Genomic DNA, 26,062 nt, shown 5'->3' on the forward strand with positions numbered 1-26,062 from the left:
GAGAGATCGGTGCCTAGGCCCCTGAATCCCATGCACGTCCCAGGACCCCGCACGCAGGAGGCAGCCCCACGAAACTGTCTTCTTGCTTTCCAGATATGGGATTAGAACCCAAGCTTCCCCCAACCGTCCCTGCCTCCCGTGAGGGCGAGGGGGAAATTAGGACCCTCTTGCAGACGGGAGGGCAAGGTCACCAAGACAGGTGGCACAAGGCGTTCTTTTCTACAGTGGTCTGGGGGTGAGTCCTCAGGGCCTGCGAGAGCTCCCAGGGCCAAACCTTGGTCCCCTTGACCCCTGCCCCGAATACTCACCACTCAACCTTGCCACCCCCAACCCTACCCCTCCCCGCTTTAGGCGGGCCGCCTGAGTTATCCAGAACGACCGAGGGGACCTGCTACAAGCCTGGGAGAGGAAACCCAGTACCCAGGGGGTGTGACGCAGTGTCCAGCCAGGGCCACCTTCTTCCTTCCTAGTCAGTTTCTGGAATAAGAAAGGGAACTGTGAGGCACCTAGAGCCACATGGGGGCCTTGGGAGCCCAGCCCAGGAGCCCCAGGGTCTGCCCTGGACCCTAGTCCCCCTTCCTGTAGGGTGAGACTTGGCATTGATCCAAGGTCAGTGGCTGGGGCTGGTCAGTTGGTCTCGACTTTGGGTCTCACAGGGAACCCCCATGTGGTCCCTGCGACTGGGCCAGAGGGAGGGCCCAGGGGCAGTGGATCGGTGGAGAGGCGACCCCCCGGCCCCTGGGGCCCACCGTGTCGATCTCATTTCTCTCTGGAGAGTAAGGCAGATCCTCCAGCCACAAGCCCCCCTTCCCTCAGGGGAGGGAGGATCTGGGGGACCACCCAAACTGAGTGAGGGAGAGAAGAGAGGAGGAAATGGATGACACCAAGGACAGTCAGTAAGGTTATGATGGCTTGTTGGTCTAGGGGTATGATTCTTGCTTTGGGTGCAAGAGGTCCTGGGTCCAAATCCTGGACAAGCCCACTTGTTTAAGGCAGTTCAGCTTCAAGTTTTATGATGCTCTATATATGTTTGATTCTGGAGATATATATGTAGCATCTAATAAATATACTACTGTGCAGGCACCCTACCTTCTGAGATTCTGGATGACCATGAGTGGTAGGACACCATTCAACCTAGCACAATGCCTTTTTGAGAAGAATACTAGTAATACTATTTTTATGTTCCTTTTGAACAATCATCATTGTTTTCTAATGGAGTGTGTGCACTTGATGGGCCTGTACAGCTTCTCCAACCTCAGAATCAGATTGAACACCACCACTCTCGGTTCCCACTCACCTTGATTTTCCAGCAGTGCTTGCTTTTTCCACAGAAGCCACAGAAAACCAAACTTTACAAAAGCATATATATATATATGATATTTGAACTGCAGCATAGTTAAAAGATCTAATTTGAATTCTACTTGTTAGTCAAGTCATTTTGAAAATGTTTTGAAAATGTTTGCTCTCTATTGTAGCTTTCAGTATCCTACAGCGTGTTAAAAGAATTTTCCTTCTCTTAACAGTTAAAAACATGGGATTGCTAATGTATATTTCTTAGAAGTAGTTGCTGTGAATTGAAATATGGGGCAGGGAGAAAGCAAATGGGAAGTGTGGATTAGAAGAAAGAACTTTACCTTCGGTAGGAGTATTAGTCTTGACAACTAACAGCGTTTATTTCCTTTTCCCTCCATTCTTTCAGAAGTGTATACTCCAGCAGCCTTATTTTTCTAGTTCACACATATTGATCTGATATTAAATATTAAATAGTTAGGCTTAGGTTTTGCAGAGAAAGAAAAACTGGCTTATACACTGAAGTCATGCCTTGTTTTTGTTTTAAAATTTTGGTTTCACTGTTAATGGGGTACATTGGATATAGGTTTACTTTAAAAACAGTTTGGACTTCCTTCAAGATACCTATTTCAAGAAAAAACATAGCTTTCCAAATAGTCACTATGTTTTAAAAAGTCTCACGTATATGCAATTCAAATAATGATGCTTAATTCAGAGCACTTTTGATGTTATATACAGTTTTATAATGTAAATCTAATTATATGGTCTTAGATCGGTTAGAATGGTGTATATTTTTTAGGTTTCAGGATTGCTTGAAGGGCTTCCTAAAATGTTTTTAAGTTCAGTTCTGATTATAAAGGACTTTGAGATTATCCCCCATATTGTCTGTAGAAGTGCAAACCTTAATTGACCCTGTGTGGCATGATAGTTCAGCACCAAAACATTACAGTGAGTTCTGCTTATATTTCAGGTGAGGGAAATGAGTAATAGTCCCTTATGTTTCCTTAACTATATTTTATAGTTTTAAGGTGTTTTCTCACTCATTATTTCATACCATGCTTACATTACCCACCTTTATATAATGGGCAAATCCATTTTATATTTGAGGAAGCTGAGAGAGCACTATGTAGTGGAAAAGGCATGAGCTTTGGAATTACATACCTTGGTTCTAATCTTGGATTTATCCTTTACGATCTAGTGATAATCATTTATTTACTTTTTAGTTCTTTTTATGCAGCAGTTATGTGTTCAAGATTCAAAAGTGGCAAAAGAATCTTATTAGAACTTAGTATAATCTCATTTTCATAAAATATGTGTGTACACATACATGTTTTATACACATATCTTTTAATATTGGCCAGTTATTATATTTGGAGAAGGCAATGACACCCCACTCTAGTACTCTTGCCTGGAAAATCCCATGGACGGAGGAGCCTGGTAGGCTGCAGTCCATGGGGTCACTGAGAGTTGGACATAACTCAGTGACTTCACTTTTACTTTTCACTTTCATGCAGTGGAGAAGGAAATGGCAACCCACTCCAGTGTTCTTGCCTGGAGAGTCCCAGGGATGGGGGAGCCTGGTGGGCTGCCGTCTATGGGGTCGCACAGAGTCGGACACGACTGAAGCGACTTAGCAGTAGCAGCATGTGTGTGTGTGTGTGTGTGTGTGTATATATATATCATCATAAAACTTGAAACTGAACTGCCTTGAACCAGTGGGTCACATAGAATGGTGTCTGATGGATGTTGACTATTGCTGTTTCTCTCAAAACTTTAAACATCCCTGGAAAATTAAAAATGCCATAAAGGTGCCTCCACACACAGTTTGGGGACTGCAGAACTAGGCCAGAAGTGTTGCCCTGAGTACAGGAGTCACCTGGTTTAGGGACAGAAGTGGCCAGCATCAGAAGGAGCTCCTGCAGGTGGCCCCTTGGGCTGGGTGTGGGGGTGATCGCTATGGCTGCCCTTTGAGCCCAGTCCTTCCCCCTGCCCCAGGGGGCCCTGTCTGCCTGAGTGACACCCTGAGCCAGCAGCCCTGCACTCCTCGCCAGCTCTAACACTGAGGGCTATTGGTCCACACAGACAGTACAGCCAGGCCCTGCCTGCCTGGTTCTGAAGAGAACCCTTGGGGTTGAATTCGGGACCTCTCACATCTAAAGCAAGAAAAGCACCCTCAGAACAGAAAAGTCCCTCTGGCTGGTGGTCCTTGGCATCTGTTCTCCCTCACAGTCTGACGTGTACCCTCATCTCTGCGGTCTGGAATGCCAGTGTCTGTGGTGCTGAAAGACCATTCACAGACCACTGACAGATTTTCCTAAAACAAAAAACAAACAAACAACCCCAAAACCAGCTAACCACAGGGGTTCATTTGGGATTTGAACCCAGGACCTCCCACTCCCAAACAAGAATCACGCCCCTACACGAGCAAGCCACAGCATATGGGCTCCTAGTTGTCCTTGGTATCATCCATTTCCTCCTCTCCTCTCCCTCACTCAGTTTGGGTGGTCCCCCAGATCCTCCCTCCCCTGAGGGAAGGGGGGCTTGTGGCTGGAGGATCTGCCTTACTCTCCAGAGAGAAATGAGATCGACACGGTGGGCCCCAGGGGCCGGGGGGTCGCCTCTCCACCGATCCACTGCCCCTGGGCCCTCCCTCTGGCCCAGGCCCGGTCGCAGGGACCACATGGGGGTTCCCTGTGAGACCCAAAGTCGAGACCAACTGACCAGCCCCAGCCACTGACCTTGGATCAATGCCAAGTCTCACCCTACAGGAAGGGGGACTAGGGTCCAGGGCAGACCCTGGGGCTCCTGGGCTGGGCTCCCAAGGCCCCCATGTGGCTCTAGGTGCCTCACAGTTCCCTTTCTTATTCCAGAAACTGACTAGGAAGGAAGAAGGTGGCCCTGGCTGGACACTGCGTCACACCCCCTGGGTACCAGGATACCACTCCAGGCTTGCAGCGGGTCTCCTGGGTCATTCCGGTTCAGACCACACGGTCCGCCCTAAAGCAGGGTGTAGGTTGGGGTGGGGTGGGTAGTGTAAATTGGGGGCGGGGGTCATGGAGCCCAGATTCATCCTCAAGAGCTCTTGCAGGCCCTGGGGACTCACCCCAAGACCACCGTAGATAAGAACGCCTTGTGCTACCCATCTCTAATGAGCCTAATCTTCAGGACCCTGTCCTCCGTCTGCAAGAGGGTCCTGATCTTCCCACCCCATGGGAGGAGAAACGGTCAGGGAAACTTGGGTTCTGATTTCATATCTGGGAAGCAAGGAGGCAGTTTCATGGGGCTGCCTCCTGCGTGCAGGGTCCCGGGACCGTGAATAGGGCTTCAGGGGCCCAGGCACTGACTTCCCAGCGCTGCACGCGCCCATCTGGCCTCCATCTGTCCGTCTGGGTCAGCCTCCCCTTTCCCCCTTCCCTCGGAACCCTAGGCAAGTCTCTGTATTTCAGTCAAGGCCGTCCTGCCCCCTCGCAGTCTTCAAACCTGAGGCTCCTTGGCAGTTTCTCAAGTAAACGGGAAGGGGGCAAGCTGTGCACAGCAGGGATCTATGGACAGGGGTGGTTCCTTCAAAGAAAAAAGATGAAAGAGGTGCCCGGCTAGCTCAGTCGGTAGAGCATGAGACTCTTAATCTCAGGGTCGTGGGTTCGAGCCCCACGCTGGGCGCAGCTTTTGTTAGGCTGTGTTAGGAGAGTTCAGAGTCTTATGCGGCAAGCAAGCATTCACAGAATCCTAGCCACACCAATCACAAGACCCTGGGACCAAATTTCAAGACCTCGACCTAGGAAAAGGAAATGGCAACTCACTCCAATATTCTTGCCTAGGAAACCCATGGCTGAAGGCGCCTGGCCCGCTACAGTCCAGAGTCAGAAAGAGTCCCACACGACTGAGCAGCTAAGCAACAACGATGACCTAGGGTCACGGAGAAAGCATGGAACTTTCATGAAGAAGGAGACGGGGAAGATCTTCATATTTTGATGGTTTGATCTTTTGGAGGTGACTGCTGGCTGGGGACAGACTCCCAACCCCAGGGCCAGCTAATTCCTAGAGGAAGTAAACAGTTTGCAAACCAACAAATTTCTAGTCCACACACTGAGTCATCTCTTTATCTAACTCTCACACACCAAGCCAATATTTCCCCTGGCCCTAATCACCCAGGGTTTGATCACCCAGCCCCCACACCCTAAAACCCACTGAACTGTTCAAATGAGCCAGCCACTGTTGATCCCACCCTGCCTTACTTTTCCCGTGGAAGGGATTTGCCCAGAACCACAGGAGGCTCCCAAGGTGGTCCTCTCCAACCCTGTGGGGCTTTGGGGATCAACAGGGGGATCTGCCACCCTTTTCCGGCGCACAGGCTGGCAGTCCTGGGGCCAGGCGCATAAGGCGGAGCGGTCACCTCCTTCCCCTGATCCTCCTCCTCCGGAGGTTCTAGGACACAGGCCCCACCTTAGGGGATCGGCTCCTGCTTGATGCCAGTCCCCTGTGCCTGCCTGCTCCGAAGCCACAATCCACAGCCCCATGCTGTCAGCCTGAGGCTCGGAGTCCTCTGGACTGCCGGTGCTCGTCCTGTAAGATGCCTTCTCGCTCATCCAAGCCTCTGGTCCCCGATCCCCCGCCCCCATGTTTCTGCTGCTCACTCCCCTAGGGTGGGGATCAATCCCCCTGCGGTCCAGGAATCAGCCCTTCCTGATCCTGGCGTAGCGGACCTCTCTTTCTGCCCCTGCTGGCCTGGGTTTCTTGGGTCTCCCCGCCCGAATTCAAGTGCCCCTCTGCCAGTCTACTTCGGAATAAACCTGACTCGCGCAAGGATGGGAATAGTTGTAAAGGAAGAGTTGAGAGGAACCTTGCAGGGGTGGCTCGTTGGTCTAGGGGTATGATTCTCGCTTCGGGTGCGAGAGGTCCCGGGTTCAAATCCCGGACGAGCCCAGCTTATCCTTTCCGGTTTACCCACTGTTTTAGAGCCCGGAGGATCGATAGCGAACCTAGAGACTTACAGGCCACGCGTTCTGCGCTCCACTTCAGGCCCCTCCTTGTTGATGCTGACCCCGGCTCACATTCCTCTCCGGAGCCCGAGCCCGGTAACCTGACCTCACGGTCCCTGCTCCCACGCACAGCTCTGATCCATTCTTCCTTCCCCACACGCAGCTCTTTCCCGACTGGACAAGAGTTTCTTCCGGCTGGTCCGAGATGCGCTGGTAAAGGTGTAAAAATACACATTGGCTTTTGAAGACTCCATCCAAAGTAAGCGGCCTGATAATTTGTTGAAATGATACTTTAGATATATATTGATTTAGTTAAAATATACTACACTTAATTTTACCTTTTTGTTACTATTTTAAAAATCTGTGGGAATTCCTTGGTGGTCCAGTGGTTAATCAAGATTCGCCGTTTTCCTTGCTGGAGTCTCCGGTTGATCCCCAATAGAGTAGCTAAGATCTGACGTCTAATAAGATGTTAAATAGAAATTTGATAGAAGGCATTCTTCTTTTGTTCCAGAATTCAAAATTCTTCCACTACATAACATTCGCCGTTGGAAGGAAGGCTTATACATGTGTGTGTGTGTGTGTGTGTGTGTGTGTGTGTGTTAGTTGCTTGGTGGTGTTCGACTCTTTGCAACCCGATATACTGTAGCCCACCAGGCCCCTCCATCCATGGGATTCTCCAAGCAAGAACACTGAAGTCGGTTGCCATTTCCTTCTCCAAAAGGAACTATAGAAAAAAAGAAAGTGAAGTCGCTCAGTCGCTTCCAATTCTTTGCGACCCCATGAACCATAGCCTACCAGGCTCCTTCATTCGTGGAATTTTCCAGGCAAGAGTACTAGAGTGGGTTGCCATTTCCTTCATATTGTTATGCAATATGTTAAGTATTGTTAAGCAATGCTTAACTTTTAGTTTAGCTGATTGAATTTCTTACCTGGCAACTTGGAACCCCATGTATGTGTTCTACTGGACAAGATGGAAGCTGCAGATGATTAGAATCCAACCTTGAAGGTCCTACAGTGTCACTTCAGCCCTACATTATTACATGAAGAGGTCACAGCCACAGTCCACTGAGGTTCAAGTGGGGTCAGTCCAAAGAACCCCACTCTTCACTGCAAAGAGTGTCAAATAATTTGTGGTCATTAAAAAGAAAAAAAAAAGCTTTATTCAGACTCACAGATATTTAGAGAAAAAGCCAGTGGCTACCAGTGGGGAGATGGAACAGGGAAAGGGGCACATGGGGTAAGGGATTAATAGGTAGAAACTATTATGTACAAAATAAGCTACAAGGATATACGGTACAACACTGGGAATAAAGTCAATTTTTCTAGTAATTATGAATGAAGTATAATCTTTAAAATTGTGAATCACTATATTGTACACCTGTAACATAAAATATTGTACATCAATTATACTTCAATTTTTAAAAGTTTTGATATAATAGAGTGTAACACATTTAAAGTACACAATTTCATACATTTTGATCTTTGTGTACTCCCAAACCATCACCAGAGTCAAAATAATGAACAAATTCATCAACCTCAACATTTTTCTCATGGCTCTGTTACCTCTTCCTTCTACCCCTCAAACACCAGTTTGCTGAGAGTTTTTAAAATCAGGAATGGAGGCTGGACTTATCAAGTGCCTTTACTGCATGTATTGAGATGATCATATGGTCTTTTTCATTCTATAAAAAGTGCATTGATTTTTAAATGTAAACATTCTAGATAGTTTAAAGACATATCAGAACGTTAAAGATCTTGCTCCTCTGTGACGTGTCCCTTACCCTCTAGCCAGCTCCCTTTCTTCCTCACTTTCACCAGTGTAAAGAAACACCCGTCCTCCAACTTTGGGGGTCCTAAAAGGTGCAGCTCTCAGAGATGTGGTTGACAACAGTTTTTGCTGACAGAAGCCACCCCAACATACAGATGCCAAAATGTGACCGATTACCCCGGGTGGGACTCGAACCCACAATCCCTGGCTTAGGAGGCCAGTGCCTTCTCCATTAGGCCACCGGGGCGTGCTCCCTAGGCGCTCTCTTCCTGTCCAGGACCCGCCCCTTCTACATTTGAAGCACGAGACTTCTGTTCCAGTATTTTGCTGCGCTGCTTCCTTTGCTTAGGGACAAGCACAGGCTTGGGATATAGGCACCCTTGTGCCCGGTACCCTAGGGTCCCAGGGCTGCCCAAGTCCCCCCGCGCCTGGTGGGGATGGAGGAGGGAGTCGAGGTGGAGGTGGGGGTGGTGGTGGAAGCCGCCCTGAGTGAGTATCGCCGAACCCCGGACCCTAGAACATTAAGCATAACCTCACCATCCCCTTCGGGGTATTGGCAGCGAAACTTGCCCCAGGTTCCCTCTCTCGGAGCAGAGCATCCCGCCTCTGCCCTAGTTGCGGTGGGGGGTGGGGGGAGGTGGGGGACGCGGGGAGGAGAGGAAGGGCGGTGTCAGGGCGACCAAGAACCAGAATGGGTCATCTTCGTTCTGGCTCTTTGGTTTAAGGGTACGGTGCTGGCCTTGGGGGCGACCGGCCCTTCAAGACAGTCTTGGGCATCCCTGAGTTTCCAGACGCTGTCGCTTTCAGGAGGGGCAAGCCGGGAAAGCTCCAGGAGGAGGGGATCCATCACCTCTTCCCCTTTTTTGTGCCCAGCACAGGGAAGGCGGTGGCTACAGACTTTTCCTGCTGGAAGGTGTCCCTCACCCTCTGCTCGTCTCACCTGGAGACTCAGGGGGACCATGGGACCCGGAAAGGACCTGTGGACAAGGACCGAGTTGGGGAAGGAGATGAGGGAGTTCAGAACCTCCACACTCGTCCTCCGAGCCGCGCGCGGCCCCTTGTCCCACGACGACGCCCTTGGGGCTCGAACCCGGGACCCGATCTGGGATGATGCTAAGGAAGAGAGGAGGTCGCAGCTTCTCGCACTCCGGGCGTCCGGGCTGCGGACTCTGCGACCCCAGACCACAAATCGCCCCTACCGGAGCAAAAGGGACCAGGTTTGTCTGCTGTGGAGGCTCCAGCGAGTGGGCCACTCGCTAGAGCGAGGGACTGGGGACCTGATTTCCTCTGCAGACCTAGAACGTGGGCCACGAGTGGAAGACAGCACCTCCGCGATTCAGCGCCTGTAACCTCCGGCGGGAGGTAGAAAATGGGAAGAAAAGGCGGGGTAGGAGTAGCCCGCCAGTCACCTGGGCTCCGCCTTCCCCTGCAACGCCCGGCTAGCTGAGTCGGTAGAGCATGAGACTCTTAATCTCAGGGTCGTGGGTTCGAGCCCCACGTTGGGCGGGTCTCCTATTTTGGGGGCCCCTGTCACTTGCATAGGCTCTGCATAGGCTTTTCAATAACTCCGAATCCGCTTTGGAGAGATCTTCCTAAGAAAGGGCTTCCCTGCTGGCACAGCTGGTAAAGAATCCACCTGCAATGTGGGTAGAGCTGAGTTCTGTCCCTGGGTTGGGAAGATCCCCTGGAGAAGGGAAGAGTTTACGGCCCCAGTATTCTTGCCGGAGAATTCCAAGGACTGTATAGTCCATGGAGGGTCGCAAAGAGTCAGACAGGACTAAGCGACTTTCACTTTTCTGAGAAAACAAACACAAAGTCCTAGGCAACTTATCCTATGAGGAGGAAGAAAGGACACCAATTTGGGGTGTGATTCTCCCCTCAGAAGACATTTTGGGCGGAGGGAGCAGAGAGGGTGTGTCTTAAACAAGAAAAGACAGAGCCAGGCCTGGAAGGGTCCCTGCACTATTGTTATGGTGTCGGTCCTGCTCCCTGACTGACTGGGGTCTCCGAGCCTTGGTTATACTCTTCAGTTGGCTTTGGGTGGGTCCACAGGGCCCATGGCTCCCTCACACCAAGTGAGACTCACATCCTACCCCTCTCTACAGGCGGATTCAAATCCTGGGCAAGCCCTTCCCTTGCCCTCAGTGCATTTTTGTGGTGTGCCTGGAATGACAGACTGTGATTCCAGGTGCTTTTACTTTATGATGGAGAGCAAAGGGATTGAGACAGGAGGAAGTAAGTAGTGACAGGGAGTCCTGAGGTCCAAGCCCTGCTCTCCCCCCTTGCCCTGGGTATCACTTTGGGACACTGTGGACTGATCTATGTCCCTGACCCACACATCCATGCTTCCCTGCACAGACTCTGTCCCTGAACCTCAGTTTCAGGAGCACTCGAGTAACTTTGCGGAGATCTAAGAAATTTCCACAGCCAAGTGACTGGTGATCTGGGGTTTTGCGCCTCCCTCTAGGTGTGAGTGGTCCAGGATACAAATCCTGGGCAGTTCTTTAGGGTTGGGAGAGGGCTATAGGACCAGGCTCCTCTAGTCCCCATCTGGACTTCAGAGATCTGGACCCACCAAGCCTGGGCTCTCAAGGGCCTCTCAAGGGCCTCATCTGTAGAGTGGGGATAATAGCAGCTCATGCCTCAAAGATTTATTTGGGATATTAAGTTACTTAATTTTTTGGTAAATAATTTAGAACAGTGTCTCAAGACTGCAGAACTAACTCTTGCTTGAGCTTCCATCCTGTCTGCCCACCTCAGGCCACCTCCCTGAGCCAGGCAACTCTGGGCTGCTGGAAGCACTGGTTTTCTCCCTAGGGCCCCTCCCATCTCCCTGGGCCCACTCTTGCCCCTGTACCTCACACTCTTCCGCCCCACTTTGGGCAGAAACCTGAAGAGTCTTGTCCCAGATGGCAGCCTCTAGCTTTGGATCCTGAGGGTTCCCATCAGTGATCCGACCGGACTCAGAGTCAGTCGGGGCTCAGCAAAATATTTTGGCAGAAGGAACCCACGGCTCAGGCCTGCTTTCCATCACCCTGAGGCAGGAACTGTGTCCTCATATTCCTGGCGCCACCTCAAGCTGACATACTCACGTCCCCTGGCCTCATAGTGGGGACTGGAGTCAACATGTGGGCCTCAGGCTGTGTCAAAGCGCAGAGAAAGACCGAATTCAACTCAGTACCAGGCAATATCCGGGATCTAAGGCTGCACCTGACTTTGGTGGTTCGGGTTGAGGGCCACGGGTGCAGCTGAAAATACCCATGATCTGAAGCAGACCCTGGCATCATCCTGAGCTGAGACGCGGCTTTAACAGATATTTGGTGACAGCAAGTAGGTGGGCCCATCCTCATTTGGGGCCGAGTGTCCCTCTACATGTCGTGAGATCATCCCCCGCGGGTCTGCCCTGAGTTCTGTCCTTGCCGCAGGGCTTCTGGCAGCCGCTGAGCCACCAGCCAACCGTCCCACCCTCCGTCAGTACTGAGCCCCACCCCAGCCCTGCACAGTCCTCCCAAGCCTGAGAACACCACAGATTCTAGGCAGTCTAGACAATGAGAATGCCCGGAGAGGACTCCATGTCCCCGCTGACCCCAAGCCTGCCCTCTCCTGTCATTTGGAGTGGTCCATAGCCAGTCACCTTCGGAAATTTGGAGCAGGTAGCAAAGTGCAGCTGCCCGGCTAGCTTAATCTCAGGGTCGTCGTGGGTTTGAGCCCAACCTTCAGGGATTTTTGGCTGCCTTTTTTTTTTTTGCTGTCTATTGTGGATTTCTGTCCCATGTGAGCTAGTTTTCTACTCCCAGCTGTCCACTCTTGACTAAAAACTGCCCTGTTAGAGGCTCAGTGAGCTGAAACACATAAATTCCTGATCACCATAGGCGTCTATGCTGGGACCTGCCCTCGCTGTCGTCCTCTCCTTTGAGCGTTTGGGCCTCTTGTGGGGGCTTGTAGACTCCCATTTTTGGAAGGCGGGGGGAGTAAGGAGTTTAGGACAAGGCCAGAACTAATGCCCGTTAAGGCTGCAAGCTCCCCAAATTAAAAAGTGTGAAGACCTAGGCTGCCCCAGGAATTTGACCCTTTTGCTCCTAATGGAGCCTCCCAGTGGCTCAGCCGGTAAAGAATCCGCCTGCTATGCAGGAGACCTGGGTTCGTCTCCCTGGGTTGGGAAGATCCCTTGGAAAAGGGAATGGCTTGTGGATGCAGTATTCTGGCCTGGAGAATTCCACGGACTGTATAGTCCATGGGGTCATAAAGAGTCGGACAGGACTGAGCGACTTTCACTAACCCCTGAACCAGTGAGCCTTCCCAGGGAAACTCCTCCTCTTCCTCTTCTTGCTCAGAAATAGTGCTCTGTTTGGGGGAGAATTTGGTTCAGGTGTCAATCAAATAGAGGGATAAAGGGTTGTTCCAGTAGTTGCAGAGTCTGCTTTGCCTCAGGCCCAGGCACCCCGGACAGGTCCTGGAGAGAGCCGCCTGCGGGCGAGGTGCAGGGCTGGAGTCAACGGCAGCCACTTGAGGCCAGGTGGGAGGGGGTCTTCAGGGACCTCCCAAGAGTGGAGAGCGGCAGCTTCCCAGTCTCCCTTCATCTCCCACAGCAGGAGGAGCCAGTGAGCTAACCGTCCGTCTGAAGCCGGAGTTCGGCTGCGAACCCGCCACCTCAAGAACCCACAGGGCGGGTTTCGCAGGTGCGCACACTGACAACTGAGCTACAGCGGCGAGCTTCCCGGGAGTCACCTGCAGAGGGTCGGGGGGAGGGGCAGGAGGCGTGTGTCGGCTCGTTGGTCTAGGGGTATGATTCTCGCTTTGGGTGCGAGAGGTCCCGGGTTCAAATCCCGGACGAGCCCGTCCTTTTTCTTTAAGAGGAGGACTGAAGACCGACTTGGTGGAAGCTTCGGGGAGACACAAGGCGCGCCTAGGGCCTCTGAGGCCAGGGCCGCTGCTGTCCGGCCGGATCAGTCGGTAGAACAAAGCGACTCTCACAGTCAAGCCTCGGGGATTGGGGGCCCCGCGCCGAAGAGCGCTGTCTTGATTTTGACCTGCGGGGGCGGGAGCGGCAGCGGGGCGCGGAGCCAGGAGAAGCGCGAGCAGCGCAGGAGGCCGAGGCGGAGGCGGTGTCCCCTCCGTGCACTCCGCCGGCGTTTGTTGAGCGATCACCGGGGACCACGTCTTGGGGGTTCGGCCGCCACCAAAGCGAGCGTCCCAGAGATCGCGGCTCCGGGACCCTCCGCGCCCCAGCCCGCTCCCGAGCTCTCCCCACCTGCCCGCGCGACCCGGAGTCCTTCGCCGGCTTTGTCCAGCGGGTCCCCTGCGCTCGCGGCTGCGAAGAGGCCTGCGAAGTGACCGATGAGCGGCGCGGGGACAGAGGCCGGCCGCCCTTCCCGGTCCCGGGCTCTCTGTCGCCCGAGGGCGGAGGGGAGGCGGCACGGACCCCGGACTGTCGGAGCGCAGGGGCTTCTGTCCGTTTTGCCGGCCCGGGAGCGCTGAGTTTTCCCCGCGCTCATCATTCCTGGAAGCCCGCACTTCCCAGTGGGTCTGAAACTGGGGTCTCCCTTCCGCACCACCTTAGTGGCGTCGCCGGTCCAGCTCCAAGACACCACGGCATCAGAGAGGAGAGCCAAAAAACCTTAACATGTACGGCTCGTTGGTCTAGGGGTATGATTCTCGCTTAGGGTGCGAGAGGTCCCGGGTTCAAATCCCGGACGAGCCCTGCTTTTCTTCCCCACTTGTGGGTCTCAGTGTCCACTCTGTGTCTCCCCTTGTCGTCGTTTCAAAATTTTCATTGAGGCCCAGTAGCCAAAGTGTCTTCAAGAGTGTCTCAAAAAGCTACTTTTTCAGTCCGAGTTCCAGGCACGGAAGACGGAGAGAGGTTCCGTTCTGCATCAAGACCGGTGATTCGCCGCTTGCAGGTCTCTGAACAGTCAAGCCTTGGCCCCATAGTCCCAGGTCAGGAAGCCAGGATATCGGCGTGCAGAGAGGTGATGCGCTGCTGGCTTTTGCGTCTGGAGCCCAGCCAGCCCCGCCTCAAATCCAGTCACCCCATGTTCCCGCTGACCCCAGGACTTGCCCCATCCTGTCATTTGGGGCGGTCCACAGCCGTCACGTTCCGAAACCTGTCCTCAGAGGAGTCTGTGTAGTCGCCCGGCTAGCTCAGTCGGTAGAGCATGAGACTCTTAATCTCAGGGTCGTGGGTTCGAGCCCCACGTTGGGCGTAGATTTTGCTGCTTATTTGGATTTTTGCCTCACGTGCGTTGGCCTTCTCCCAGCTGTCCATTCCCGATTTAAAACCGCCTTGTTGGAGGTACAGGGTGCAGGCACACACAAATTCCTGCTCTCCACTGATGCATTTCAACTGTGTTGTTGGAGAAGACCCTTAAGACTCCCTTGCACTACAAGGAGATCAAACCAGTCCATCCTAAAGGAAATCAACCCTGAATATTCATTGGAAGGACTGATGTTGAAGCTCCAATCCTTTGGCCACCCGATGCCAAGAGCCAACTCATTGGAAAAGACCCTGATGTTCGGAAAGATTGAAGGCAGGTGGGAAGGGGGAGAAGGGGGTGGGCAGAGGATGATGGTTGGATGGTATCATTGAGTCAATGACCGTGAGTTAGAGGGAACTCCTGGAGTTGATGATGGACGGGGAGGCCTGGCATGGTGACGTCCACGGGGTCACAAAGAGTCGGACACGACTGAGCGGCTGAACAACACTGGAAGCCATGCTGGGTCCTGCCGTCGTCCTTGTCAGCTCCTTGTAGCGGGTGGGTCTCTCTCTCATGGGGGCTCGTAGACTCCTATTCCTGGAAGGTCAAGAAAGTAAGCAGATCAGGACAAGGCAAGAATCAACGCCATTTAAGGCTCACAGGGGTTTTCCTCCTCAAGGAACACCGGTCCCAATTTAAAAAAAAACCAAAGTGTAAAAACCTGAGCCCCTCCTCCTTCCCCTGGACCAGGGAGCCGTGGCTGGAACCGCCTCCCGCTCCTCCTCTAGTCACGCTGCTCCGTTGGGGCAGAATTGGATTCAGGTGTCTATTAACTAGAGGAATATAGGATTCTTCCAGAATCTGTTTTGCTCGCCTCCCTCACTCAGGCCCAGGTATCCCCGATCGGTCCCTAGGTGAGGCCTCTTGCAGACGAGGTGCCCTGGGCGCGGAGTCTCCTGCCTCCATTTGAGGCCAGAACTGAGCAGAGCTGCAGCTGCGAGGTCTCCTCCAGCTCCCGCCGCACGAGGAGCAGATACTCCAACCGTCCCTCTGAAACTGGACTGCAGCTACGAACCTGTGAGCTGGGGTTCGCAGGTGGGGATGCAGAGAACTGAACTATGGCGGGGAGCGTCACCGGAGTCACCTGCGGAAGGAGGGGGTAGGGTGGGGTGGATAACCCCGGTATGTGTGGCTCGTTGGTCTAGGGGTATGATTCTCGCTTTGGGTGCGAGAGGTCCCGGGTTCAAATCCCGGATGAGCCCCGCTATTTCTTCCCCCACTTGTGGGTCTTAGGGCCCACTCTGTACCTCCCCTTGTTATCATTTCAAAATTTTCATTGAGGCCCAGTAGCCAAAATGTCTCCACGAGTGTCCCAAAAAGCTACTTTTTCAGTACGAATTCCAGGCATGGAAGACGGAGAGAGGTTCCCTTTTTCTGCATCAGGAGTCGGTGGTTCGCCGCTTGAAGGTCTCTGAACCGTCAAGCCTGGGCCCCACAGTCCCAGGTCAGAAGGCCAGGATACCGACGTGCAGAGAGGTGATGCGCTGCTGGCGTTTGTGTCTGGAGCCCAGCCCCGCCTCAAATCCAGTCACCCCATGTTCCCGCTGAACCCGGGACTTGCCCCATCCTGTCATTTGGGGCGGTCCACAGCCGTCACGTTCCAACACGTGTCCGCAGAGGAGTCTATGCAGTCGCCCGGCTAGCTCAGTCGGTAGAGCATGAGACTCTTAATCTCAGGGTCGTGGGTTCGAGCCCCACGTTGGGCGTAGATTTTGCTGCCTATTTGAATTTTTGCCTCACGTGGGTCGGTCTACTCTCAGCTGTCCATCCCCGATTTAAAACTGCCCTGTTGGAGGCACAGGGTGCAGACATACACACCTTAGGAAGCCAGCCTGGGTCCTGCCCTCGGAGTTGTCTGCTCTTTGTAGCAGATGGGCCTCTATTCGGGACAGCTAGACTCCCATTTCTGGAAGGTGAAGGGAATAAGCAGGTTAGGACAAAGCAAGAACCAAGGCACTTTAAGCGTTTCAAGGCTTTTCCTCCTCAGGGAACACTGCTGCTGCTGTTGCTAAGTCGCTTCAGTCGTGTCCGACTCTGTGCGACCACATAGACGGCAGCCCACCAGGACTGGTCCTAATCACAATACAAAAAAGTGTAAAAACCTGAGCCCCTCCTCCTTCCCCTGGACCTGGGAGCCATGGCCAGAAACCGCCTCCCCCTGCTCCTCTCGCTCAGACAACGCTGCTCCGTGGGGGCAGAATTGGATTCAGAAATCTAGGATTCTTCCAGAATCTGTTTTCCTCAATTCCTCAGGAGGCCCAGGCACCCCAACTCCCCGCCTCCCCTCCCCGCCCCCCCATCGGTTCCCGCGTGAGGACGACTGCAGGCGAGGTGTTCTGGGCGGCGAGTCTCCTGCCTCCATTTGAGGCCAGAACTAAGCATAGCTGCAGCTACGGGGTCTTCCTCCAGCTCCCGCCGCAAGAGGAGCAGATAATCTAACCGTTTGTCTGCAACCGGAGTTCGGCTGCGAACCCGCCACCTCAAGAACCCACAGGGCGGGTTTCGCAGGTGCGCACACTGACAACTGAGCTACAGCGGCGAGCTTCCCGGGAGTCACCTGCAGAGGGTCGGGGGGAGGGGCAGGAGGCGTGTGTCGGCTCGTTGGTCTAGGGGTATGATTCTCGCTTTGGGTGCGAGAGATCCCGGGTTCAAATCCCGGACGAGCCCGTCCTTTTTCTTTAAGAGGAGGACTGAAGACCGACTTGGTGGAAGCTTCGGGGAGACACAAGGCGCGCCTAGGGCCTCTGAGGCCAGGACCGCTGCTGTCCGGCCGGATCAGTCGGTAGAACAAAGCGACTCTCACAGTCAAGCCTCGGGGATTGGGGGCCCCGCGCCGAAGAGCGCTGTCTTGATTTTGACCTGCGGGGGCGGGAGCGGCAGCGGGGCGCGGAGCCAGGAGAAGCGCGAGCAGCGCAGGAGGCCGAGGCGGAGGCGGTGTCCCCTCCGTGCACTCCGCCGGCGTTTGTTGAGCGATCACCGGGGACCACGTCTTGGGGGTTCGGCCGCCACCAAAGCGAGCGTCCCAGAGATCGCGGCTCCGGGACCCTCCGCGCCCCAGCCCGCTCCCGAGCTCTCCCCACCTGCCCGCGCGACCCGGAGTCCTTCGCCGGCTTTGTCCAGCGGGTCCCCTGCGCTCGCGGCTGCGAAGAGGCCTGCGAAGTGACCGATGAGCGGCGCGGGGACAGAGGCCGGCCGCCCTTCCCGGTCCCGGGCTCTCTGTCGCCCGAGGGCGGAGGGGAGGCGGCACGGACCCCGGACTGTCGGAGCGCAGGGGCTTCTGTCCGTTTTGCCGGCCCGGGAGCGCTGAGTTTTCCCCGCGCTCATCATTCCTGGAAGCCCGCACTTCCCAGTGGGTCTGAAACTGGGGTCTCCCTTCCGCACCACCTTAGTGGCGTCGCCGGTCCAGCTCCAAGACACCACGGCATCAGAGAGGAGAGCCAAAAAACCTTAACATGTACGGCTCGTTGGTCTAGGGGTATGATTCTCGCTTAGGGTGCGAGAGGTCCCGGGTTCAAATCCCGGACGAGCCCTGCTTTTCTTCCCCACTTGTGGGTCTCAGGGCCCATTCTATGCCTCCCCTTGTCGTCGTTTCAAAATTTTCATTGAGGCCCAGTAGCCAAAGTGTCTTCAAGAGTGTCTCAAAAAGCTACTTTTCAGTCTGAGTTCCAGACATGGAAGACGGAGAGAGGTTCCGTTCTGCATCAAGACCGGTGATTCACCGCTTGCAGGTCTCTGAACAGTCAAGCCTTGGCCCCATAGTCCCAGGTCAGGAAGCCAGGATATCAGCGTGCAGAGAGGTGATGCGCTGCTGGCGTTTGCGTCTGGAGCCCAGCCAGCCCCGCCTCAAATCCAGTCACCCCATGTTCCCGCTGACCCCAGGACTTGCCCCATCCTGTCATTTGGGGCGGTCCACAGCCGTCACGTTCCGAAACCTGTCCTCAGAGGAGTCTGTGTAGTCGCCCGGCTAGCTCAGTCGGTAGAGCATGAGACTCTTAATCTCAGGGTCGTGGGTTCGAGCCCCACGTTGGGCGTAGATTTTGCTGCTTATTTGGATTTTTGCCTCACGTGCGTTGGCCTTCTCCCAGCTGTCCATTCCCGATTTAAAACCGCCTTGTTGGAGGTACAGGGTGCAGGCACACACAAATTCCTGCTCTCCACTGATGCATTTCAACTGTGTTGTTGGAGAAGACCCTTAAGACTCCCTTGCACTACAAGGAGATCAAACCAGTCCATCCTAAAGGAAATCAACCCTGAATATTCATTGGAAGGACTGATGCTGAAGCTCCAATCCTTTGGCCACCCGATGCCAAGAGCCGACTCATTGGAAAAGACCCTGATGTTCAGAAAGATTGAAGGCAGGTGGGAAGGGGGAGAAGAGGGTGGGCAGAGGTTGATGGTTGGATGGCATCATTGAGTCAATGACGGTGAGTTAGAGGGAACTCCTGGAGTTGATGATGGACGGAGAGGCCTGGCATGGTGACGTCCACGGGGTCACAAAGAGTCGGACACGACTGAGCGGCTGAACAACACTGGAAGCCATGCTGGGTCCTGCCGTCGTCCTTGTCAGCTCCTTGTAGCGGGTGGGTCTCTCTCTCATGGGGGCTCGTAGACTCCTATTCCTGGAAGGTCAAGAAAGTAAGCAGATCAGGACAAGGCAAGAATCAACGCCATTTAAGGCTCACAAGGGTTTTCCTCCTCAAGGAACACCGGTCCCAATTTAAAAAAAAACCAAAGTGTAAAAACCTGAGCCCCTCCTCCTTCCCCTGGACCAGGGAGCCGTGGCTGGAACCGCCTCCCGCTCCTCCTCTAGTCACGCTGCTCCGTTGGGGCAGAATTGGATTCAGGTGTCTATTAACTAGAGGAATATAGGATTCTTCCAGAATCTGTTTTGCTCGCCTCCCTCACTCAGGCCCAGGTATCCCCGATCGGTCCCTAGGTGAGGCCTCTTGCAGACGAGGTGCCCTGGGCGCGGAGTCTCCTGCCTCCATTTGAGGCCAGAACTGAGCAGAGCTGCAGCTGCGGGGTCTCCTTCAGCTCCCGCCGCACGAGGAGCAGATACTCCAACCGTCCCTCTGAAACTGGACTGCAGCTACGAACCTGTGACCTGAGTTTCGCAGGTGGGGATGCAGAGAACTGAACTATGGCGGGGAGCGTCACCGGAGTCACCTGCGGAAGGAGGGGGTGGGGGGATAACCCCGGTATGTGTGGCTCGTTGGTCTAGGGGTATGATTCTCGCTTTGGGTGCGAGAGGTCCCGGGTTCAAATCCCGGACGAGCCCTGCTTTTCTTTCCCACTTGCGGGTCTCAGGGCCCTCTCTGAGCCTTCCATTGTCGTTTTAAATTTTTTCATTGAGGCCCAGTAGCCAAAGTGTCTCCGTGAGTCTCCTAACAAGCTACATTGTCAGCCTGTGCTGGAGGAACAAGGAACGGAAGACAGAGATGGTCCCTTCCTCTGCATCGGGAGTCCGTTCTTCGCCGGTGGCAGGTCTCAGAACAGTCAAGCCTGGACCCGACGGTCCTCGGTCAGGAGGCCAAGGCTTCCGCGTGGGGAGAGGCGATGCACTGCTGTCGTTTGCAGCCGAAGCCCACCCCCCACCTCAAATCCAGGCACTCCACTTACCCACTGACCCTGGTTCCTGCTCCATGCTGTCGTTTGGGGCGGTCCACAGCCGGTCAACTTCGGAAACCTGGCCAAAGGTTGCTCCTGCCAGTTGCCCGGCTAGCTCAGTCGGTAGAGCATGAGACTCTTAATCTCAGGGTCGTGGGTTCGAGCCCCACGTTGGGCGTGACTTTTGCTGCCTGCTGTGGATTCCAGTGCCACGTGTATTGGTTTTCTGCTCCCAGCTGTCCATTCCCAACTAAAAAGTGCCCTGTTGGAGGAACAGGGTGCAGACACACAGAGATTCCTGCTCACCATAGGAAGCCACGCTGGGCCCTCCCTCGCCTTGTCTGCTCCTTGTAATGGTTGGGCCTCACATGGGAAATTCTGGACTCCCATTTCTGGAAGGCCAGGAGAGTAAGCTCAGGACAAGGCAAGAACCAGCGCCCTTAAAGGCTGACAAGTCCCCAAAATTAAAAGGTGTGAAGACCTAGGCTGCTCTGGAAATTTGACCCTCTTGCACCTAATGGATACTCCTACCCCTGGACAATGAGCGGTCCTTTGGAACCTCCTCCTCTCGTTCAGAGACTGCTCTGTTGGGGGAGAAATTTGGTTCAAGTGTCGGTTAAGTAGAGGGATATAGGGTTGTTCCGTAGTTTCAGAGTCTGTTTTGCCTCAGGCCCAGGCACCCCTCGGTCCCTAGGAGAGGCTTCTTGCGGGCGAGGTGTTCTGGGTGGGGAATCTCCTGCCTCTATTTGAAGCCAGAACTGAGCAAAGCTGCAGCTGGAGGGTGGAGGTGGGGTCTCCCTCCAGTTCCCGCCGCACGAAGAGCAGATAATCAAAACGTCCGTATGAAACCAGACTGCGGCTGCGAACCCGCGACCCTGAGATCCCCCAGAGCCGGATTCGCCGGTGCGCACGCTGACAACTGAGCTATGGCAGCGAGCTTCACTGGAGTCACCTGCAGAAGGACTGGAGAGGGGAGGGGGAGTGATGTAGTGGCTCGTTGGTCTAGGGGTATGATTCTCGCTTTGGGTGCGAGAGGTCCCGGGTTCAAATCCCGGACGAGCCCGCAACCTCTTTTCTTTAAGCGGAGGACTGAGGTTTGGTCTGGTGGAAGCGTCCGGGAGACACAGACTAGACAGCGTCCTCAGAGAGCCGGACATGCGGTAGCCGCTCCTGCAAACAGAGTGAAGGAAAGTATCTGGTAGGTTGCCCTAGGGCTCCAGGTCTCTGATTATTCCGGAGGATCACTGCTCCAGCCCCCGATCAGCCCTACTGTAACTTAAAGTTGCATTTTAGTGGCGGGGAGGCGGGGAGAGAGAAAGAGACTCCCGGGCTTCCCTGGGCACAACTTCATTCTTGGGTCCGGGGGTCTCTTCCCCGGGGCTTTCCCTGATGAGAGGGCGAAGAAATGGGGCCAAGTATCCGGAAGGGCTGCGGAGTGGCTGGACGTTGAGAGAGGACATAGGGACTGCAGACTCTGCCCAGACCTGACCCCGGACTCCTGGACACGGGCTCTCGCTGCTCGGAGGGAGGCCTCCTCCTACTCCCCAGCCCGACCGCAGGGCCCGCCTCCTCCGCCAGCTGGGCTGGGAGGGCATCGTGATCCGTCCTGGTGCGCGGTCTGGTTGATGGGCTAACTCGCCCCCCTCTAGGGACCACCCCCAGATCAGGCCATCCGAGGGCATCTGAGGCCGGGACCTTTACTGGATCAGTCGATAGAACAAAGCGACTCTCACAGTCAAGCCTTGTGGGTTGGGGGCCCCGCGTCCGAAACGCACTTTCTAGGTTTTGACCTGCGGGGGCGGGAGCTGGGAGCCGAGCCGGGAGAAGCGAGAGCAGCGCGGGAGGCGGAGGCCGAGGCGGTGTCCCCTCCGTGCACTCCGCCGGCGTTTGTTGAGCGATCACCAGCGGCCACGCCTTGGGGGTTCGGTCGTCCCCAAAGCAAGCGTACCAGAGATCGCGGCTCCGGGACCCTCCGCGCCCCCGCCGGCTCTCGAGCTCTCCCGCGCACCCCGGAGTCCCTCGCCGGCTCTGTGCAGCGGGTCCCCTGCGTTCGCGGGGGCGAGGAGGCCTGCGAAATGACCGATGAGCGGCGCGGGGACAGAGGCCGGCCCCCCTTCCTGGTCCGGGGCTCTCTGTCGTCCTTGGGCGGAGGGGAGGCGACGCGGGGCCCTGGATTGGGGGAGTGCTCAGTTTTCTCCGCGTCCATCAGTCCTGGGACTCGACACTTCCCAGGGGGCTTGAAATTGGAGTCTCCATTCCTCGTCAGTTGCGTGGCACGGCCCATCCAGCCGCGAGCCCACCAGCAGGATCCCACCGTAAGCAAGTGGCTCGTTGGTCTAGGGGTATGATTCTCGCTTAGGGTGCGAGAGGTCCCGGGTTCAAATCCCGGACGAGCCCTATTTTCCCTCTCCAATTGCGGGTCTCAGGAGCCACTCTCTGCTTCCCCTTGTCATTTTAAAACTCTTTTTGAGGCCCAGGAGCGAAAGTGTCTCCACAAGTCTGGCCACAAACTACTTTGTTAGCCCAAGCTCCAGGCACTGAAGACTGGAGAGGTGTTTCCTTCTCTACATCAGGAGCCAGTTCTTACTCGGTTGGAGGCCTCTGAACTGTCACGCCTGGGCCCCACAGTCCCTAGTCAGGAGGGCAGGGCATCCACTTAGGGAGAGCCGATGGGCTGCAGGCATTCGCATCACTCTAAATCCAGTCACTCTACCTGGCGTGGACTCAGGCGTCTCCCCTCCTTCCTTCCCGGAAGTCAGCAGGAGTCCCGGGACCTCCGGCACCGCTGGGTACCCAAGGTCCTGGGCCCCAGCGCCAAATTCCCTCCGCCCTGTGCTGCGGAGGCCGCCCTTGAGGTGCAAGAGGTGGACACCGGGACCCCCAACCCCCTGCGGGGTCTCAGGTACTTGCCAGGATGTCTTCAGCATATGCTGGAAAGAGTGCCACGGGATGCCACAGTGAAAAATACAAGGAAACTAGGCATCATGAGCAACAACCAGTGAACGATTGATATGAAAATAAAGTTGGAAAGATGCTAAGATTATCGACACAGACTATAACACAACCATCCTTACTATGTATAAAAACATGAAAGACAATAATGAAAATATATTTGAGAACTGAAGCTATGTAAAATGCTCTAGAAGAATGAAACAGGCCTATATTTGTCTAAAAATACACAAAAAGTGAAACAAATCTCAATAGATGTATGCAATGGTTTAGAAAGATGAAAGATGGTAAACTAAAAATACATCAAAACAAATAATATAAAATAAACAAAACCCCTAAAATATCCTAATATTACAAATTAAGCAACACACTTCTAGAAGTCATATGAGTTAAGGAAGAAATTACAGTGGGATTTAAAATACTTTGAAGTAAATGATGATGAAAAATACTACATACCAAAACCTTTAAGACACAGCTAAAGCAGTAGTTAGAGGAAAATTGATAGCCTTAGATGTGTATAATAAAGAAGACAAGCTGAAAGCTAATGACAAGAAGTTAGAAAAAGTACAGCAAAAAATAAACCCAGATAAATTAGAACAAGGGGAGAAATGATGAAGCACTGAAAATAATGATGCTGATGGAGAAGGAAATGGCAACCCACTCTAGTACTCTTGCCTGGAAAAGTCCATGGACAGAGGAACCCGGCGGATTGCAGTCCATGGAGTTACATGACTGAGCACGCATGCATGAGGATGGAGGAAGATGGTTGGTAGCAATAAACTGGTAGAACTAAAAAAAAAAAAAAGATAATAATGATGTTGAAAACAAGCATACATTAGCTACTAATGACAAAAAGTTAATGCTATTGATGAACTCTGCAAAAACTGATTAAGAAATAATGACAGAAGACAAATATAACCCATGTTAGAGAATGACTTTACAGTTATTGGATAAATTAAGAAGATAATAAAAGTATATTCTAAATAACCTTGTGAAAGCTGTTAGTACCCATAACTTGCCCAAATTATCTACAAAATACTGCAGCAAATTTCAAGTTTGTGGTGAAACCTTGAAAATACTCTATTTGAGGTTAGAAATGCAACAAGGATGCTGACACTCTCTACTTCTGTTGAATATTTTATCGGAGACAATGAGTCACCCCATTCATCGCTGGTGGGAATGTAAAATTGTACACTCATGCTGGAAAACACTGCAGCATTTTCTTTAAAAACTAAACTTATAGCCAGCATATGACCCAGCAATTTGGGTATTTATCTCAGAACAATGAAGGCTTCTGTTCACACAGAAATCTGTACACAAGTCTATAGTTGTTTTATTTGAAACTGCCAAGAAACTGGAAATAATCCAGATGTCCCCTCAGGGGTCAACTGTGCAGTTCGCCCTAGGTTTATGCTGCTCTCTCCGGGCAACTTGGCCCAGCTCCTCCTCCCTAAGCCCACGGTCAGGTGGGCGGGTGGGCACAGGGGCCAGACTGGGTTCCCCAGCTACAGGGTGCTGAGGGAAGTCCTGGACTAGAGGAACTGTTGTCGTAGAAGCGGCTGTAGGTGGAGAGTGGAGCTTGAAGTGGGGACTCCCTGTGAGGCCCAGGAACCTTTGGCTACTGACCACCTGCCCTGGTGTCCACATCTAAGTCAGTACCCGTCACCTAGGTCCCATCACCTTTGCATTACCCCATCAATAGATGCAAGGGTAAGCTTTCTTCGTGGTTGCCCGGCTAGCTCAGTCGGTAGAGCATGAGACTCTTAATCTCAGGGTCGTGGGTTCGAGCCCCACGTTGGGCGTTGTCTTTTCTTGGTTTGGACCTTTTGGAGTCCGGAGAAACTCAGCAGGTGAGCATCAGTGAGCATCAGATGATACCAGGATACTACAGCTGGGGGGAGCCCCTTTTCCAAGCAAGGCAATCCTGTGACCTGCCATCAAAAGGCACTCAACTGCCCAGCCGGACCCACAGCTCCTTGCTGGCTTTTAGCCCTGGCTTTGACCCCAGCTCCTCCTCAAGCATGTTCCTGGCTGCAAGAAGTGTCAGCTAAGTGACCTAAAGGCCAAGCTGGGATGCTAATATAGCCCGCCTTTCCTGGCGTTGGGCTCATTGTAATCTGAGCACAGGGACCACTAGACTTGGTTGGGGTGGGGGGGTGTGGGTAGGGTTGCAGGGGCTGCTTCCCAACTTGCCGGCACAGGAACCTCTGGAGTCCTCCCCTTGCCCACTAATCTATGAGCTCAACACTTTCCCATGGGTCTGAAATTGGAGCCTCCTCCCCGCCCCACCTCACTGGTTTCCCGAATTCCATATCCGGGATGCCCCGGAGTTACAGAAGAGACCCAGAGGGTAGAATTTGTGTGGCTCGTTGGTCTAGGGGTATGATTCTCGCTTAGGGTGCGAGAGGTCCCGGGTTCAAATCCCGGACGAGCCCATTTATTTCCGTTTTTACATGAAAATAGCTCTTCAAAATAGCTCTTCTCTAGAGATTTGAGAACTACGCCAAGTCCCCAGATGTTGTACTTCAAAGCTCCACACTTCGAGAGAATTAGAGAAGACATTTAAAAGCTTCAAGCTGTTTCCAGATACTTTTAAACTTTTAGTAGGAGTCTTGGGGATTCAGGGGTGTGGACATCACAGTGCAGGGCAATGTCTGTGGGGCTTCGGTCAGGTTAAGGCCGGCAGGGGAGAAAACCTGGAACAGTCTCCCCAAATCACCTACCTTTCAGGCTTCGAGTCCAGCAATTAATTACTCCAATGAGACTCAAACATGCCTGCTAAGTGTCCAGTAACGTATCGGGCCTGACTCCGGCACCCAAGACCCTCTTCCTCTTTCTTGATTCCCTTCTCTTCTTCCTTCTCTCCTCTCCTGTCACTCCTCACCTGGGCACTCCCCGGTCTGCCCTGGTTCCACAGCCCCAGGTCAGGGAAGGGTTCCGGGAGCCCGGGTTGGGCACGGAGACCTGGGGTCCATGCTGTCAGGATCGGGGTCCTGTCCCCCGCTCTGAACCTCAGGCTGTATTAGGCCCCATTTTTGGCGGCTGGGGGTCCAGGTGGAGTTTGAGTTTGACCCTTAAGGAGTTCCAAATCTAGAGAGCTGCTTTCAGTAAAACGCAAAGATTCCCCACTTCCAGGGGCAATCACATGCCAAGGTCAGGGTCACCACAGACGGAGACCAGGGCCATCTCTCAAGCCAAATTGCCTCTTTTTC

General features: G+C 53.7%; 18 non-coding genes across 18 annotated transcripts; 17 read left to right on the plus strand and 1 right to left on the minus strand.

Moving 5' to 3' along the window:
- Positions 1-4,877: 4,877 nt before the first annotated feature.
- On the plus strand, positions 4,878-4,950 carry TRNAK-CUU (transfer RNA lysine (anticodon CUU)). Its single transcript has one exon. It is a non-coding gene; the product is annotated as a tRNA-Lys (tRNA).
- Positions 4,951-6,141: 1,191 nt separating this feature from the next.
- On the plus strand, positions 6,142-6,213 carry TRNAP-CGG (transfer RNA proline (anticodon CGG)). The gene has a single exon. It is a non-coding gene; the product is annotated as a tRNA-Pro (tRNA).
- Positions 6,214-8,214: 2,001 nt separating this feature from the next.
- Positions 8,215-8,287, minus strand: TRNAR-CCU (transfer RNA arginine (anticodon CCU)). Its single transcript has one exon. It is a non-coding gene; the product is annotated as a tRNA-Arg (tRNA).
- Positions 8,288-9,473: 1,186 nt separating this feature from the next.
- TRNAK-CUU (transfer RNA lysine (anticodon CUU)) lies at positions 9,474-9,546 on the plus strand. Its single transcript has one exon. It is a non-coding gene; the product is annotated as a tRNA-Lys (tRNA).
- A 3,260-nt stretch (positions 9,547-12,806) lies between these two features.
- On the plus strand, positions 12,807-12,878 carry TRNAP-UGG (transfer RNA proline (anticodon UGG)). Its single transcript has one exon. It is a non-coding gene; the product is annotated as a tRNA-Pro (tRNA).
- A 791-nt stretch (positions 12,879-13,669) lies between these two features.
- On the plus strand, positions 13,670-13,741 carry TRNAP-AGG (transfer RNA proline (anticodon AGG)). The gene has a single exon. It is a non-coding gene; the product is annotated as a tRNA-Pro (tRNA).
- A 429-nt stretch (positions 13,742-14,170) lies between these two features.
- On the plus strand, positions 14,171-14,243 carry TRNAK-CUU (transfer RNA lysine (anticodon CUU)). The gene has a single exon. It is a non-coding gene; the product is annotated as a tRNA-Lys (tRNA).
- A 1,181-nt stretch (positions 14,244-15,424) lies between these two features.
- Positions 15,425-15,496, plus strand: TRNAP-UGG (transfer RNA proline (anticodon UGG)). Its single transcript has one exon. It is a non-coding gene; the product is annotated as a tRNA-Pro (tRNA).
- Positions 15,497-15,927: 431 nt separating this feature from the next.
- Positions 15,928-16,000, plus strand: TRNAK-CUU (transfer RNA lysine (anticodon CUU)). Its single transcript has one exon. It is a non-coding gene; the product is annotated as a tRNA-Lys (tRNA).
- An 889-nt stretch (positions 16,001-16,889) lies between these two features.
- On the plus strand, positions 16,890-16,961 carry TRNAP-UGG (transfer RNA proline (anticodon UGG)). Its single transcript has one exon. It is a non-coding gene; the product is annotated as a tRNA-Pro (tRNA).
- A 791-nt stretch (positions 16,962-17,752) lies between these two features.
- TRNAP-AGG (transfer RNA proline (anticodon AGG)) lies at positions 17,753-17,824 on the plus strand. Its single transcript has one exon. It is a non-coding gene; the product is annotated as a tRNA-Pro (tRNA).
- A 428-nt stretch (positions 17,825-18,252) lies between these two features.
- TRNAK-CUU (transfer RNA lysine (anticodon CUU)) lies at positions 18,253-18,325 on the plus strand. The gene has a single exon. It is a non-coding gene; the product is annotated as a tRNA-Lys (tRNA).
- A 1,175-nt stretch (positions 18,326-19,500) lies between these two features.
- Positions 19,501-19,572, plus strand: TRNAP-UGG (transfer RNA proline (anticodon UGG)). Its single transcript has one exon. It is a non-coding gene; the product is annotated as a tRNA-Pro (tRNA).
- Positions 19,573-20,006: 434 nt separating this feature from the next.
- TRNAK-CUU (transfer RNA lysine (anticodon CUU)) lies at positions 20,007-20,079 on the plus strand. The gene has a single exon. It is a non-coding gene; the product is annotated as a tRNA-Lys (tRNA).
- Positions 20,080-20,892: 813 nt separating this feature from the next.
- Positions 20,893-20,964, plus strand: TRNAP-UGG (transfer RNA proline (anticodon UGG)). Its single transcript has one exon. It is a non-coding gene; the product is annotated as a tRNA-Pro (tRNA).
- Positions 20,965-22,226: 1,262 nt separating this feature from the next.
- Positions 22,227-22,298, plus strand: TRNAP-AGG (transfer RNA proline (anticodon AGG)). Its single transcript has one exon. It is a non-coding gene; the product is annotated as a tRNA-Pro (tRNA).
- A 2,281-nt stretch (positions 22,299-24,579) lies between these two features.
- Positions 24,580-24,652, plus strand: TRNAK-CUU (transfer RNA lysine (anticodon CUU)). Its single transcript has one exon. It is a non-coding gene; the product is annotated as a tRNA-Lys (tRNA).
- A 561-nt stretch (positions 24,653-25,213) lies between these two features.
- On the plus strand, positions 25,214-25,285 carry TRNAP-AGG (transfer RNA proline (anticodon AGG)). Its single transcript has one exon. It is a non-coding gene; the product is annotated as a tRNA-Pro (tRNA).
- Positions 25,286-26,062: the final 777 nt, after the last annotated feature.

The sequence above is a fragment of the Ovis canadensis genome, chromosome 24 (genome assembly GCF_042477335.2).
Source record: "Ovis canadensis isolate MfBH-ARS-UI-01 breed Bighorn chromosome 24, ARS-UI_OviCan_v2, whole genome shotgun sequence".
Classification (NCBI taxonomy): domain Eukaryota; kingdom Metazoa; phylum Chordata; class Mammalia; order Artiodactyla; family Bovidae; genus Ovis; species Ovis canadensis.